The sequence below is a fragment of the Natator depressus genome, chromosome 1 (genome assembly GCF_965152275.1).
Source record: "Natator depressus isolate rNatDep1 chromosome 1, rNatDep2.hap1, whole genome shotgun sequence".
NCBI lineage: Eukaryota > Metazoa > Chordata > Testudines > Cheloniidae > Natator > Natator depressus.
This window is the reverse complement of record NC_134234.1, coordinates 178299610-178315665: the sequence shown is the minus strand read 5'-3', so window position 1 is coordinate 178315665 and position 16056 is coordinate 178299610. Positions and strand designations below refer to the sequence as shown.

Below are 16056 nucleotides of genomic sequence, written 5' to 3'. Positions count from 1 at the left end.
GGAGGGCATTCGTGAGACAAGCTGCAGACCCCAAATCATATTACTTGTGAGGAAATTCAGGGCTGGCAATGCTGGTAACATATAATTCAAGAAGGAGTTTAAATACAAAAGCCATTGTGATACTGACAGACTAGCCAACCTGGGTGTGACCCATGACAATTTAACAAGAGGTATTGAAATGTAATCAAGACAGTCTACCTGCATGTGAGTTTCAAAGAGATGTATTCGACCAGCAATCATTCACCCATTTATTTGTAGTAATAGAAATCAAAGGTAGCTGCTCCATGTATTTGTCTCTGTTTACCTATTTCTTAAAGTTTAACAATGTAGCCAGATTAGTTTGTAGGTGCCTAATGCCCTTTTATGTCTTAACTGCTGTATATTATGCATGCAGATCTTAACCTAAAGATCCAAGATGTAAGATACTGCAGGAAACTAATATTATTATTTACATTGTCTTCAGCTTAATTATTGATGCTCTAATGAAGTACTGGCTAATTGCCTTATGTGACTGAATGTGGCTCGTTTACCTGTGTATGCATAGGAAATAGAAGATTAGCTTCAAAGCAAAAATCTGCAGGGCCTATTCTTAATCCAGTGAAGATCTTGCTGTGACAATTGCTGTGAGGAGGTTTATTCCTTGCTAGAGGACTATAAAGGAAGCTTCGGCCTGATCCTTTTGATCTCAGGTCTGCCAAAGTTGAACAGAAAAGGTCTAAACCATAACATTGAGGCCTTGAGGTTTACCCTGGATTACCCGGGAATGCTCTCGGAGGAACGCGAACAGACTTTATGCCTGGACTCTCTGCTGAACTGCAACCTTTTAAACTGATTCCAGAAAGACTTTTACAAATCAGCAGCCTCACCAACTCTGCTGTGAAACTGACATAAGGACTTTACACGTATTTGTGTGTATATTGATCTTTTTAACATTGCAAATCTCTTCTTTGTTTTCCCTTTTATTATTATTATTATTATCTTAATTACTAGAGGATTGGCATTGGGGTGATTATTGGGTAAGATCTGAGACTCGTACTGACCTGGGGATCAGTGTCTGGTCCTTTGGGATTGGTGAATCTCACATATAGTGAATCTGGTTTTCCGTAATCCCCCAGTATATTAGACTTGGCTGGATGTCAAGGGCTGGAATGCTTAAAGGGGACTGCATCTGGCTTCTTGGTGACCAGTGTGGTATTACAGAAGCTATTTTGTTACTGGTTTAGTGAATCTAGTTATAGAATAAATCACCTGTTTGGAGGATTATCTGCCCCATTCCTTGTAGTCTGCCCTGAATCCAGCATTCTCAGTGTGGTCCATCCAGGCACCTGGTCGCACCAATACGTTATTATATTAACCCTTTCATGGGTCTGTCCTTGAGATTTCCAGATTGTCCCTAGGATGGCGTGTTGGGTATGTTTATAAGTGGTGTTCAATTTTCTAGGTTTTTTTTTCCTCCCTGGAGGAAGGCTACTGGACTAGATGGGTCATAATGGTTTATGTTCTCTCATTTTGTTAATATCTTAAAATAACAAGATGTTATTTAGGGTTACCTTATATTCTCCTTCAAAACACGAGGAAAGAACCCCCCACAACCTGTGATCAATAAGAGGTTAACATGGATTTGAGAAACAAGCTGCATATAGGAGATATCTTCAGGTAGCGTCAAGTATCATAGTGACAATCACCATGGAGACTGACAGAACTTGAAAAATGTGAAGGCGAAAAGAATATAGAACTTGGAGATATTCCAGATTACTTTGCTACTTGCAGGAGAAACACCACTCATTAAATACAATATGGAGTGCACATTTTATGGCAAATTCCAAAAACATACGTGCAGAAAATTATAAAGTGGTATAAATCATTATATGTTTTGAATTGTAGGCAAAGCTTACAATAGAAAACTTTGAGTACTTGTTGGTTTTATATGTATGTTACAATAGTGTGTGTATTTTTAGTTGAAGTCACCAGACTGAGCAATATTAGTTAATTAGCTCAAACACAGTACCCAAATCTGCCTGTACTTCATGTATTATATACTTATTATTTATACAGTGTCCAAACAGGAGGAGAAAGATGGCTGAGTGCTTGATGTGACCTTGGGATTTGGAAGGCTAAGGTTCTATCCTTTCTGTGCCTCCGATTTCCTGTGCGACTTTAGTGGATAAATTGCAAGTCACTTGATTTCAATGGGAATTAGGTGCTTAAATACCTTTGAGAATCTGGGCCTTAGTCTCTGTGTCTCAGTTCCTATCTGTACTTCCCTACCTCATATAGGTGTTATCAGGATAATTCTGTTAGAGTGTGAGGTGCTCAAATGCTGTGGTAATAGGAGACATATAAATTACCTGTGATGGGGCATCTTATTTGCTTGTATCTCTCTGAAGAGTTTACCACCTGTGGACCTAATCCTGCAAACTATTGAGTATAGATAATACTTAGTACTGCAAGTATCCCTCTTGCTTCAGCTGTGATTTGTTACCAAAGTTCACAACTTGGGGGTTTGGTTAGATTCCCAGTTGTTTTTAGATGACTGGTAGTGGCCATGACTGGTGTTTCCATCTGTGTCTGGCAAAGAGGCATCCTTTCTTTTCTCAGATGTGGTTACCATGATCCAGACTACTTATTTCCTCTAGGTTGGATGTTTTGTAAAATAGGGATGCACCTTAAATCCATCTGAAGTGGAAGTTAGGAGGAAAATGTGGTAGCCTGTTTGCTAAGCAGGGTAGTCTACTATGAGCATGACACCAGGCTCTGTGATTTTTGTTTGCTGTTTATTGGTTTCTGAGTGGAATTTAGCATGTTGATTTGACTTAAAGCTCTAAGCAGACTGGGACTATCTTACCTGAGGCTTTGTCTACATTGCTGGCAGCATGTAGTGAATGTGTAGATAAACATAGTGTGAAGCAGGCTGCACCCATGCTGTGGAGTGTAGGTACACACAGGAATGAAAGCTTCTCATGGTGGGATGCAGCTCCCAAAGCCTTTTCCTGCTGCCTCTCCACTGGCAGAGTCTTTCCCTGCAGCAGGGAAAGTCTTCAGAAGCAGAGAGCTGCCCAAACGTTTCTCTGCCACCTTCCCCTACTGCAGCCTTTCCCTGTGTTTCTTCTTATAAAGCAGGTCATATGTTTTGATTTACACACATAACAGAAGGCCTATTCTGGGTTCCAGGATCTCTTGCTAGCCCACACAATCATTAAACATAAAAAAAAAAAAAAGCCACATGCTCTTCTTCTACTAAATAGATACAACCACTGCACAGAAAAACACAATAAAAACAAATCTTCTCCCCTTCAGCCACCAAATTCCCAAAGGATACACCATACCCACTCATCAAATGGCTTCTCAGAAAGTCAGAAAGAAAGCCTTTGCAGTACAACACCAGGTCAGCACACGGGGGGTATTCTGGACTCCAAAGAAGAGTGAATTTCAAAGTCAAGAGGTCTTCATGGAGAAATCCCTCTCTTATTTTGAGGGGAGCGCAGCATGAGTACTCTGCTGATCTCAATTGCAGCAGTAGCATGTGGTTCTTTTTTTATGTTTAATGATTGTGTGGTTTATGGGCTAGCAAGGGATCCTGGAACCCAGAATAGGCCTTTTGTTATGTGTGTAAATCAAAACGTATGGCCTGCTTTTAAGCAGGTATGTCAGATGACCTATTTTTGTTAAATGGGGTGAAAATTTTTAACACAGAAGAAATACTAGTTAGTGACAAGTTAAAAATACAGAGAGCCTGCTCTCATGAAAGTCAGTGGAGATTTTGCCAGTGAGAAAAGGATTGGGCCCATAATGTAACTTCAAGCAAGTGCAGTTTTTCTCTTATGAAGGGAAACAGTGACATAGTGTGATATGAAGAAGATTAGCTGTGTCTCAGCTTCTCCTAGCAGCACATTATGTTCATGTCATGTTCTTGAATTTCATTTACAGATAAGCACTGTGAGTAATTGTAACCTGCATCTTAAAATTGTAATCTACTGTTGATGTATGGAAACACAGGAAATTAGATTGAGGGCATCTTTCAAGTGACTTTGTATGGATTTAGTCTATATGGTTTTCCATACACAGAACACATCTTTCCGTCTACCACCTTCCCCCATTTAATTTATTTTACAGTCTGCGGCAGATTATGGGTTCAGATAGGAGGAATGGGCTAATGGCGACTGATCCCTTAAATTAGCTACTTTGATATTTTTCCTTTAATGCAATAAGTCATATAAGTCTGAAAAGCAGTAGTGTTCATACATTACTCCATAAGCCTGAATAGTATTAAAACCTTACTATAAATGACAGTAATTACACTTCAAGTGAAATTTAACCAAAAAGCAATATTCTAGCATGCCCCTCTATGCTTCTGCCATTTCCAAGAAGTTATTGGCAAAATAATGTATGTGAATTACTGAATTCCCCACAAATCCCAAAATGTTAAGGTTCAACAGCAAATAGAATTTGGTTTTATAACAAACAGTGTTCATACTTAAGGTATCTCTTGCAGCTTTTACAAAGTGATGATTGAAATTGGGATTGTATTAGTGACTTCATAGGCCAATGATGTTGCTATTTTGTGTTCCGGAGCAGCAGATATAAAACTTGGGCCAATAGAATGTCTTTTAATGTCCGAAGAAATTTTCATGAAAATATCCCTTTGACCTGATGATAGGTTGCTAGAAGAGAGGGAGATTTGGCCTGCTGGAGAAGCAAAAGTCATGATTAGAGTCAAAATTTTCAGAATTTCATTTTTGAGGATTTTTTCTATCCGTATACTTGAATTGATTAGAAGACAGGTAAAATAAAGCCTAGGCTCCATAATATTTTCTGTCTTCTCCGCTCCCGCCCACCACCGAGCCCTTGCTATTTCAGCTGAGACTGACTCTTACCAGGAATATTGAGAGTTAACTTTGTCACCTTGCAGTCACAGTGAGATAACACAAACTTTACTCTTTTCTCCTACCACACCATAATAAACTGTACACTCTTGAAGGTAAAACAGCTGAATGTTAACCAGTGTGCAAAGGGTTCAGTGGTTTCCTAGGAACTTTCCATCATCGTCAACAACGGCTAAGAAAGAGTAGTTCTGCAAACGGCTGTTCATCCCTCTACAATACGGTAGCCTCTGTAGGAATTACAAGTTAGCCGAAAAATAGTATCGCTCCTGTTTTGGAGAAATTAAGTGAAAACTGCAAAAGGTGTTGATTTATTTCATTGTTACTAAGTTATGCTGCTGTTTCACAAATATTGTTAAAGAGAGAGAAGACTAGACATCTGCTAATAGGTCAGGAATTAAGCATGAAGAGGCAGAACGCATATAACTCCTCCATGCTACAATGGTAGACTAGTCCCCCTGGAAGGCAGAAATATTACTAACTATAATTGAAGAATAGCAAATATATGTATTTTTGGCAACAGTTAAGGCACTAAATTAGACCCTTATTCATTTCCTTGGCTCCCTTTAATTTAACTTGATGTCCCAAACCTATTTTGACTCAATTTCAACAGTAGTTTTTGTGGGCTAGATTTGCAGGACACTGCCATTTGCCTTGGATTTTTTTAGTCTCTATTATGTTTTGTTCTGCTTATTGATAAAAAGAAGGGCCCAATTCTTTAGTCCCAAAGCAGATACAGTTCCTATGGAATTCAGTAGGAAATAGGTGCATTCATAAATATCAGAACAAAGCATATTTAATTTTCTGCATTGTGTTTGATCCAGTTTTGATGGGTAATATGTTTTTATTTGAAAGCACCTAGCAGTTTTATTTCAAGGCATCTTTAACCAAGCTGGCAGCCCAAGAAGCAGTCTCATAATTCACGGGTGACTTCACTCAAGATTCAACTAATTGATAAAAACTGTTCACTGCTGTGGGACTGCTTCTCCAGTAGCAATTCAATTTGGGCTGCTCAGGGAGCATTTTATGTATAGTCACTTTAGAGAAAGGAGTTCCTGCCTGGCCACTCTTTGAGAGAAGCTACTACCTTAGTAGTTTACATTGGAGAGGGCAGAGGAAAGTGTCATATATGTATGTCTCTATGCCACATGATATCTGAGTCAGAACACCATGGATTCAACCAAGGAAATTCACAGTTAAAATCTCTGAAGGCCTTCAGTGATGGCTAATGATTTTCTAGACTGTGTGCATGAAGTTCCCCCTCAACCTGACTCATCTACCCTGCTGCGACTTGAGCATCTTTGATCAGCTCAACCCCCTGCAGATTCCCAACAAAGGATAGGTGGACTTTTTAAGGACTGACTCCCGTCAAGGGGACTGAGATGTCAGTCCCTCTACAATATGTAGTTGTTGACCTATAATCCTGTCATGCCTTTTTAATAACCTTATGGGGTATATTAATATTGATAGGTTTGAAGGGCTATTAGTTTGAAACGTACTGGAGACAAGTAAGAAACACAAATAAGAGGGGTGTTAGGCTTTGCTATGATAAGAAATGGGCATTTGAGTGTGAGGCCTTGTGTGACAAGCCTGATTTGTAGTTATCCTAAGTAGTCCCGAGGACTTAAGCCAGGTCACAAATAGTGCCTTCTCATTGTGTGTAACAAACAAGTCAATTACAATGAATGAATGAATGAATAAATAGGAATGCCTCAAGTTTGCAAAGGTAATCTGGAAATAGTGGTGTTGGTTTTTTTGTGGGAGGGTGTCTTGCAATGTTTTGTAATATAGTAATTAGACTGTTAGACCTAATGGATGTATATGATTTTTTAAGAAATTGATTGACACAAATTGCTTTAGTCAGTGATCAGAAATATAATTATGGTAATCTGGAATGCCATAGATGGATAAGGGGTAGGAATAAAATTTATTATGGACACAGAAAGGGTGAAATATGGCCGTATACCTTCATGGTTACACAAAAGAGAGGTTTAAAGGATCTGGCTTTGTTCCCAAAAATATGGGCATGTTGGGTTCCTGAAACAGTCGTGATGGACTCTCTGATGTGCTCCATTGACTGATTTCTTCTACCTTGGTTTTCAATAAGTTTTGGGATATGTAAGTATGCTAGCAATCCTAAAACCTCTCTCGTTTGTGGTGTTTGGTTATGTTTATGAGAGGACTTATTTGGTTGTTATGTAAAGCATTTATTTGAATCTCTTGCGTGTGTCATAAATCCCCAAATCAACAATCTTCCGTGTAGCTGCCTGTACAGAAGATCTTGTAATATACTCAATAAAGACATAAAGAAATAAAATAAATATTACAAGTGCATTAATTGATCACTTGTAATATTATATAGGGCCAAAACACAGCAATCACTGAAGCCATGCAGAGATTTTAACTGTGAATTTCCTCAGTTGCATCCATGGTGTTTTTTCTCACATATCATGTGTCTTCACAGTAAACTGGAGACTCTTTCCCTTGAACTTCCCACGAGGCATCTACTTTTTCAGCATCCCAGAGAGTGGCAGTTGAGGGATAATACCTCCTATATACAAGTTGGTCTTTCATTAGAATCCATCCTACAGCATCCAGCTGCTGTTTCCTTTCAGATACTTCCAAATCCCATTATGAGTCTACCTTGGTCCAGCTGGATACCCAACTAATATATGATTTTAAGCACTCTGTTAATCAGATCTACACAAGCTAGTAGATGTGTTTGTATAAAGGTTTTTCCCTTTGGTATATGACAACACTGGAGGATGGGAGTTATCCAACAGTTTGGGATGGGAGCTTAAAGCTCCTTGACTTAGGCCCTGATCCAAAGTTGAATTCAGTTAGAATCTTTCTGCTGACTTCAGTGGGACTTGGGTCAAGCTCTTATTAACTATAGGAATTTTCTTGCATTCTTGAACTCCCCTCAGGAACAGTCACATCCAAATTTGTCATTCTAGTAGTTGGTGTTGTGCTCTATATCTCTGTGGGGCAAGGTTTGTACAAGGAATACCATTTGTGCATTGCCATTTTAAAGCAAGACAGATCCTGAAATTGAATATGATGATTATTTTAATGGGACATTTTGTGTTTTCATAGATTTTTTTTTTTTAAATGTGAGAAGAGATTGTTATCTGTGAATCTGATCTCCCATAAAACATAGGCTATATATACTACGTTACCCTGTAATTCTTGCATTTAGCCTGGTAATTTGTGGTACATCAATCAAGGCCTCATCTACAGCAGTTAAAGATTAAAAGCCCATGTTGATGAAAAGATTCATGACCCTTTCAAATAAATATAGGCTAATTTATAGTTTAGTGTCAAAGCAAAACACAGAGTTTTGCCTGGTTTTAGCATAATTGCAGGTAAAATTAGGAAGGCTTGACTGAGTCTCATTTTGAATGTCAAGGTTCAGTCAAACCTGAGATTCAAAATAAGACTCAGGGAATGTGAACCCATACTGATCAAAACCAAAACAAATCGCATGAACTAACAGGTTTGTATGAACCTTGGTGAACCGAAACTGGTAAATTTTATCATGTTCTAGTTATTGCTCCCATAATTCACAGCTGCCTACTATTTATTCTTGGTACACACTATGTTTTGTAACAGTGAACATTAAGAAACTGAGCTTCATTCTAACAAACATGCTGTGCTAAATTACCAGTCTTCTGGCTACTAAACAAAACACTGAATAGCTCACACTAAATCAAGTAACTTATTTACTTTCCAAACTGAAACACAAACTCTATTAAATAACTGAAACATATCTATTTAGACACATGATATTAGGAGAATATTAGTATGAAGTGATCTGTCAGGCTATATAGATACTTCAGAGTGGAAGGGTTTACTTCAACATATTTTTCCAATGCCAATTTATGTGAAAATTAATTACACAAACAGCATGGATCATTGGTTAACAGATTTATAATCATTAGGAAATGACACTTTTATCCATGTATGCAGTGTTGTTGAAGACATGTTCGTCCCAGGATATTAGACGCACAAAATGGGTGAGGTAATATCTTTTATTGGACCAGGACTGAAAGGAAAGAGTTTATATAGGCTCTCATAGCAGTGTATAAGTATAAAGATGCCACTACATTCATATTAAATTTAAACATGAACCAGGCTGGAGAAAGCAATGAACACAAATGCTGTCCATTCACAAATATTTGCAGCCAAGCAACAAGTAGAACAAATGGAGAGAGACAAATTCAGCCTAAACACACATTTCAGCTTACTTGTTCCAAGGTGGCGGTAGGAGTATATGAAAAATGTTAAGCACTGTAGATTTTGAAAAGATTATTTAAGTTGACATCACCCTGACCAAGAGTGAGCTGGAATCAGGACATGTTTAGAAAAAGATATTTCCATTCACAACGATCTAGAAATGGCTTCCCTCTCAGGTATCTAGTGCAGCCTCTGCCTTAGCTGCCTTCTCATTATCAGTGATGTCCCTCTTGCTGGTTGGTCAGTTTACCTCCCAGAGATTGCATCAGTTAGATAAATGGGTATCAAATAAGATTGGCTGAAAATTTTCAGTTAAAAATGTCTGATGGAAAATGGAATTGCTGACAAAATGAAAATTTTAATGGAGAGTAGTCGCTTTCCGTTTTATTTTTTCATAGGAAAACCACAAATATTCATGGGGTTTTTTGGGGCAAAACAAAAGTCTATGAAAACTTTTCAGTTTTGAAATCAAAAGTCAAAAATTTCTGATGGGAAAACAAATCAACAAACTCTCCAACTAGCTCGAGTAACACCACTACCTCAAAGTGGCACTACTGAGGCACAGGAGAACTGGTGCCTTCCCTCTACCACAGGCATCAGCCCTGAGGCCCTAAACAATGAAGCTGGCATCCCTTCTAGTCTGAAACATTCTCACTTCTTGTCCCTTGTGGGGTTACTTCTTATGCTTGCATCCCTGTCTGCTCAGGGTTTTTTCCCCAAAGTTTCTTCTGCATGGTTCTGGTAAGTCCCTTTAGAAGCTCTAGAATGCTTCTGGGTTTGGCTGAAACAGTAACAGAAGCAATGGGTCCACTCTTTAAAGGTCAACAATACCTTTTAAATCTATAAACACATACCTTTCAGTATACACATATACCTTTATACATATACCTATATATGTATACATGCATATGTGTGTGTTTGTGTGTGTGTGTGTATATATATATATATACACGTATATAAATATATATATATAAAATGTGTATACCTTTCACATATACCTTTCAGTTGCATAGCTCTGTACACCACAACCATATGGAGCCAAATCCTGCTCCCCTTCCTCACTGTGTGTTCCCATCCCCATGAAGCGCTCTCAGTCCTCTTACTACCAACAATCCATGGATAAAATTACAGACACAAGGGGAGTGAGGTGATATCTTTTATTGGACCAACTTCTGTTGGTGAAAAAGACAAGCTTTTGAGTTTACACAGATTTCAGTCCTGAAAAACTGGGTCCAAAGGCCACTGAAGTCCATAAAAAGATTCCCATTGACTGTAATGGGCTTTGACTTAGACCCTTAAGGAACAGAGTTTGATACCGTTGAACAGTTGCCCTTTGTTGCATTTTTTAAAATTATTAAAATAATTCATTAAGGTATAATTAGGTCTGCAAGTTAGTTCATGTTTCTGCCTTAATTTTTCATCCTAATTCAAGGGGCTATTTTTTTCCCTTTTATTCCACTCAGATCAAAATGCTTTGGAAGCTGTTTTTTGTATTCCACTCAGATCAAAATGCTTTGGAAGCTGTTTATAAATTTGAGCATCAATTTACAGTAAAATTCTATAGAACTTAATTGAGGAAATTCCTTTTCTATATGATTTTTAAGTTAATTTGTACAATTCTGTAGCAATGATGTAAATAATTTCATAGATAAGTTTATAAATTGTATAAAAAGACATTCTCTAATTTGAATAGGGTTTTAGAATTAATTGCTATAGAACCCTCTGAATTTTTTATAGATCCCTGTTGGACTGTTCCCTATTAAATAATGAAGAACTTCTCCATTAGGGGAATGTAAAATGATGGTACTGTTTTATGGAGTTCTAGAGAGGAAAAAGTTTGCAGAAATTGAATGAAAGCAGTCGTGGTTTTTTTAAAAAAAATAAAACCTTTGTGAGGAGTTGAGTCATCAAATGATTGAAGTGCTTCTTCACAGATGAAGTACTTTAGAATAGAACAAGGATAGTTTCATCTTTGCAATGCAATTTATTTTTTGAGGAGAGCAACAAGGCAAGGCCAGTTTTTAGCAAAGCTAATAATGCTGAGGGAAAGAATCTTTTCTGTTCAAGCTGCAAGGGATACAGATGGCACAATACAGATAAATAGAATTTTAACCTCGCTATTGGAAGGTTTTATCAGCAATTACTCATCTATGCTTTAGGGGATGTTCATTCTGAGGCCAACATAATGTCTAAGATTTCCCTTCCTAATATTCTCATCCATCTGATAGAGAAATTAGAGCCTCCCATTAGGCTGGTACAGCTTTACAGAGTGAGTTATTAAATCACTAAAGTCATCAGATAAAGGGTTTGGTCCATATGGATGATGGATTTTGTGGCCAGTTTCTTCTAAAGATAGGAGAATGAGCTAGGCAATTGACTGAGTACATTATTGTTCTCATTTAAAAATCTGAGGGAGTTTAGGGAACTTACATAGACTTCAGTGAGTTTTAAATCAAGCTTTTAATGCTCATGAGAGGGGAAGTATAATAGTACATCCTAGAGTCAGACAGAGTTTTGCCAAGTACTCCCCCAAGTTTGCACAAACTTCCCCATATTGTTCTGCTAATGCACCTCAAGCCTGACCTGCCGTACCCAACTCAAACTGTGTCAAATTTGTAATAGTAATTTTGTGCCCATTTCAAAACTGACTGCTTTTAATTAGGTCCATAACAATTAGCTCATCACTGGTTTCCAAGAAACTGCACTGAGAAACTCCACTCACCTTTTACTTAAAAGCACCGAAGCTGGTCAGAAAATGTCAACTTGTTGAAACTGAGGTGTTCCGCAAGTTTCCTGCTTGGTTTGCTTCCAGTTTAGTGGGCAACATGGAAACCCAGGGGTTTCTGACAACTTCCAGCCATGCTGCGTGTTGCACAGCTGGGAACCTGGAAGCTCTGGCCCCAGATTGTCTGCCAGGGTTCCATGCCTGGAAAACTTTTTTAAAAAGTCAGAAAAAATATCAAAGATTTTCTTTTACACAAAATGTAAGCATTCCCATTCTGTGGGAAAAGTCAAAATTTAGGAATTTTCTGTGGAATGGGAATACCAGCTCTACAATCTTGTTACCTTCTTCAGGAGACTGCATAGGTGAAGACTTTTGTGAGAAAATGGGTGTAGGCCAGGATTTGTTCCAGGCAATGGTCCCAATCTGCTATGCATCTTGGATATAGGAAATTCTTTATTTTATTCCTAGAGTAGTTTGCTGGAATGGAGGTGTCAAACTATTTCTTTTTCTGAGACACAATAGCACTTAAAGAGATCCAGGTTTTCACAAAGTAGTGTGCCTGATTTTTTTTTTTTTCTGCTTTGACTTTCGTTGAGAGTAGTGGAACCAAGAAGCATGAAAAGTAAGCAATATCTATTTGATTGGAAAAGGGGCGTAGTAGTTCAAAACAGGGATATGGGAGACTCAGAAGAGTGTCAGATAGTTTAAGAAATAAAAGATGAAGGTCCTTGCATTTCTTGGAAATAGGACTGAGTGAAAATGACATGAGCCATCCTGAAAGAGACATTAGCCTGACAGAAAATGTGTGTATCTATTGGGGCAGGAAAACAGTGCTGTGACCCTTTCCCTCCCCATTTCCCTCCTCCCTATCAAAACACTACCATAGGGATAATGCGCACCACTGAATGATTTTTAAACACGATCTCAGAAATAATAATAATAATAATAATAAAGAAATGCATTGTCTAGAGTATCACTGCTATTATGAAATTAATTAAATATCAGATGCATGAATGAATGTCTTTGGGATTGCAGACATGGGTCTGACATGGTTTAAAGCCAATCAGAAAGCCCTATTTGTATCTAGAGCTCTTTATATAATTATAGTTACATGTGTGTTTTTGTTTTTAATCATAGCAGCAGAGGATTTTTTAATTTTGTTTTCATTTTCTTAGGTGTTCAAAATGGGAGAGGAGAATATCTAAACTCCCTGCCAGGCAATGCAGCAGCAAATTGATTTTAAGTAGATGCCCACTGGGGACACCCCAAATTTAATCTATATATCAAAATGTCTCCTGGCAAAAGATAACCTGACTTGGGAACAAGAATCTTTCATATTTATTTTTTCCTTTTAATTCATTAGAGGTTCCCACTACCCTGGGTGGTGATCAGAAACACTGCGTGTGGTTCTGTATAATTATATCAAATGGAATGTAAGCCTGCTGGTTGGAATGCTGACTGGATGAATATTAATTCAATGATCAAAAGGAAAACAAATCGGTCATAAAATAACTGGTTCACAATAATAAATTAAACCTCCCATTGATTTCAGTGGGCTTAGGTTCAGGCCATAATTCAACAGACATGGTTTTATTGAAAATTGTACTGTTCTAAACAGAAGTATTTGACCTAATCAGAATTCAGACTTTCAATAGACAGTACATCCTCACAGTGACACATATCAGTCACACAAGAAGATCACAATGACCACTTCAAATGACAGAAGCTTTTTTCTTGTGTACATTAGATATCTGTGATGTAATATTTAAAAAAAAATTAAAATAGACTTCCATTTTCAGTAAATGTGAATGACATCTCATTGGCTATATCTCAATATGAGGATGCCTGCGAGGGGGAAAGTCATTGGTGAGACTTAAGATGGCTGAGGAGTCTCTACAGGTTTTTCCACATATATGACAGGTGGTTGCTTGGAGAGAGCACAACTGCTGGCCAGGATGCTGTACCTTTCCATCCTCCTCTGTTGTTTCTCAGACTCTTGAGCATGTGACATCTCAGAATAACATCTAAGAATCTGTGTGTAATATTTATTCTTCTGTGTCACCTTTCATCTGTGTATCCCAAAACACTTATTTATTTTAAATCTTAGAACATCCCTGCATAGTAGAGAAAAGATATATAAGAATCACATTGAAAAGATATATAAGATATATAAGAGTATAAGATATATAAGATATATCTTTATATATAAGATATATAAAGATATATAAGAATCACCAATGAAATGCAGCAGCTGTTCAACAAATGTTTGGAATAAGCACGGAAGAAGAATACTATATCCAGTTTAAACTTTATTGTGGATTTAGGTAGGCAGATTAAAATTATGGAATTTGGATAAATATGGAGTCCCTAGGCCAAGATTTTCAAAAGCAAGCAGAAGTTTCTGGATGACTCACATTTTGGGTGCCCTTAAAGAGGATTCACTTTCAGATGAGGGTGCTTAGTGTCTTCTGAAAATCTGACCTTACAGTGTCTCAAGTTGGGTGACCAAAAAGTGAAACATCTAAAATCACTGTTCACTTTTGAAAAGCTTGGTCAAAGTCCCTGCCTTGAAGCACTTAAATTTGAAACAGACAAAATCTAGTTGAAGAACCAGTGGAAGGATGCAGCCTAAAAGCAAAATAATTGAATCATTATATTTATCATGAGTGATCTTGCTGTGGCTTCCACTATGAACCCCATTTGGGCAGAGGTTTTATTAGCTTACAGTTTTAATTTTTGTAATGACCTCTTTGTTGGTAGGACAAATATTTCATGAATCCCATAAATAAGTGTATTGCGGAAATGCTTGGAGGAAGAGAGACTGGAGTCAAGGTGGACCAGATCAGAAAGCAAATTACAAGTATTGATATCTGGGAAAAAGGTATGGGAATGGGAGAGATGATCAGGGTAAGTAAGTGAATCTGGATTGAAGAAGGTGAGGAGTGACTGAAGAGAAATAGGGGCCTGAAAGAAAGCACACTGAAGTCAATAGGAGACTTTATATACTTTGGTTCGGGCTCTTGTGAGCAGAAAGGTAGCAAAAATTGCACTAAGTTGTGCAGAGAGATCCTTAAAGCAACTCAGAATGTAAGAGGAAGCAAGCGAATGGCAGACCAAGTTTACCAAAAAATCCACTAATGAGAACCACCAATCTTGTTTTTACCCCTCCTTCAGGACATGGTATCGCCATTAACACAGCAACCCCGGAAATCAGGCTGTGGCATTGGGGCAGTACTGATAGAACAAAGAGTGACAGTGAATCATAGACATCAGCTTCTCTACCAAGAATTTTTTCCTCCACTCAAGTAATAATCCAGCCTCACTTGTTTTGCTTGCAAGATTTGGCCAAGTTTCAGCGTAAGGCCTTCATCCTGCAAACACTTTAGCATGTGGTTAGTTGTAATTACATGAGCAGTCACACTGGGTATGTCTAAACTGCAATTAAAAACCTGTGACTGGCTTGTTTCCGGCTGACTCAGGCTTGCAGGGTTTGGCTTAAGGGGCTGTTTAATTGCAGTGTAGATGTTCTGGCTGGGGCTGGAGCCCGGGTTCTAGGACCCTGCGAGGTGGGAGGGTCCCAGAGCTCAGGCTTTGGCATGAGCCCAAATGCCTACACCATAGTTAAACTTCCCCATAGCCTGAGCCCCATGAGCCCAAGTCAGCTGGTAAGGTCCATTTTCATGTGTCTAATTGCACATGGCTTAAAGGGACTGTTCAATAAGTACAGTTAAGCCCTTGCATAAGTGTTTGTAGGATTGGGGCTTGAAATGGTGGACTGCAGGGAAAGCTTCCCAAAAAAATTATGCAATCGAGATTCTTATATAAATAAAAATTTAAGTCAGTTTGTACTATTTTCCACTAATTTCTGATTTTTTACACTTAGTATGATATCAGTTAGTGATATCTGAATTTATTCTCCAATAATAGTTTGCCATTTCTAAAATAAATATTTCAATTTTTCAATTGATGACCACTATCTGGACACAAACTTGAACTTTATTAACATTATCACTGAAATAAATTAAAGCAATGTGCAAAACATTGATAACTCTCCACATATTTAGCTTGACAAAATAAACATTACAAGCATAATACTCAGCTATGGAAAAGAACGAGAACCAACCTTACTGTGTAAACATAGATTTATGCATTTGTAGCCGAATGCAAAGAGAGTAATTCTTCTACTGTCTAAATAATGCATGTTTTAAAAACTGT

The 16056-nt window shown here is 37.9% G+C and overlaps 2 long non-coding RNA genes across 2 annotated transcripts in view; one reads left to right on the top strand and one right to left on the bottom strand.

The window, feature by feature from the left end:
* LOC141983897 (uncharacterized) overlaps positions 1-16056 on the top strand; it is a 255391-nt gene that overhangs the window by 114442 nt on the left and 124893 nt on the right. The window lies entirely within an intron of this gene.
* Positions 13876-16056, bottom strand: part of LOC141983888 (uncharacterized) — a 28973-nt gene continuing 26792 nt past the window's right edge. Inside the window, exon 4 of the long non-coding RNA XR_012638560.1 lies at positions 13876-13955. This is a non-coding gene — a long non-coding RNA (uncharacterized LOC141983888). The remainder of the gene's footprint in view (positions 13956-16056) is intronic.